We start from the raw sequence: 899 nt of genomic DNA on the forward strand, positions 1-899 counted from the left end.
CCCAAGGCTGTCATAAGGTCTCTGGATAGAGTATCCATTGTTACTAACCACTGGGGATAGGAAGGGAATAAAAGATATGGTTCTAGACTCAGGCTAACTTGGATGGTAGGTGTCCCCTTTGGGAGAGAAGTCTCTTCAAGGGTCCCCCAAGGTCTCTGATCCTACCAGGAAGGCGAGTTCTCGCTTTTTTTTATAGAGAATATATTTGAGGTGGGGCATGAGGAGTCCCCCTGCCCCAGGGGATGGAGATGGAAGATTTCTTGGCAGAATATGTCAGATTCACAAGGAATCTGCTGAGGATTGAAACCTGGGATGGATTCTAAATCCTCTAGAACAGAGGTACCAGACATGAGGCCTGCTGATCGTATTGTTGCCAGTAGCACTCTCTAGTGCACTTGGAACTAGATTAAAATGTAACTGGGAAATATTTATTTATTTGTTTGTTTGTTTGTTTTGGCTAGGCAATGAGGTTAAGTGACTTGCCCAGGGTCACACAGCTAGTAAGTGTTCTGTGTCTGAGACCGGATTTGAACTCAGGTCCTCCTGAACCCAGGACCGGCACTCTACCCACTGTACCACCTAGGGAAATATCTAACAAAATAAATATAGGTAATGTTAATTTGTAGTTTTATGCATCAACTTGTAGCCTCAGAGTTTAGTAGCTCTCTTTCTATTTGAGTTTGACACCATTGTTCTAGAACAAAAATTCTTAACCTGAGATACATGAACGCCTTTCAAAACGTGTTTTGGGAACTATTTCAAAATAATTTACTTCCTCTATAATCCTATATCTCTTATTTTATACATTTAAAGAAAACACACTGAGAAGGGATCCCTAAGTTTCCGCAGACTCCCAAAGGGGTATATGATGTAAAAAAGGAACCTAGAAATTGTTCTCC

The sequence above is a fragment of the Phascolarctos cinereus genome, unplaced genomic scaffold (genome assembly GCF_003287225.1).
Source record: "Phascolarctos cinereus isolate Bilbo 61053 unplaced genomic scaffold, phaCin_HiC Scaffold_5;HRSCAF=322, whole genome shotgun sequence".
In the NCBI taxonomy this organism is placed as follows: domain Eukaryota; kingdom Metazoa; phylum Chordata; class Mammalia; order Diprotodontia; family Phascolarctidae; genus Phascolarctos; species Phascolarctos cinereus.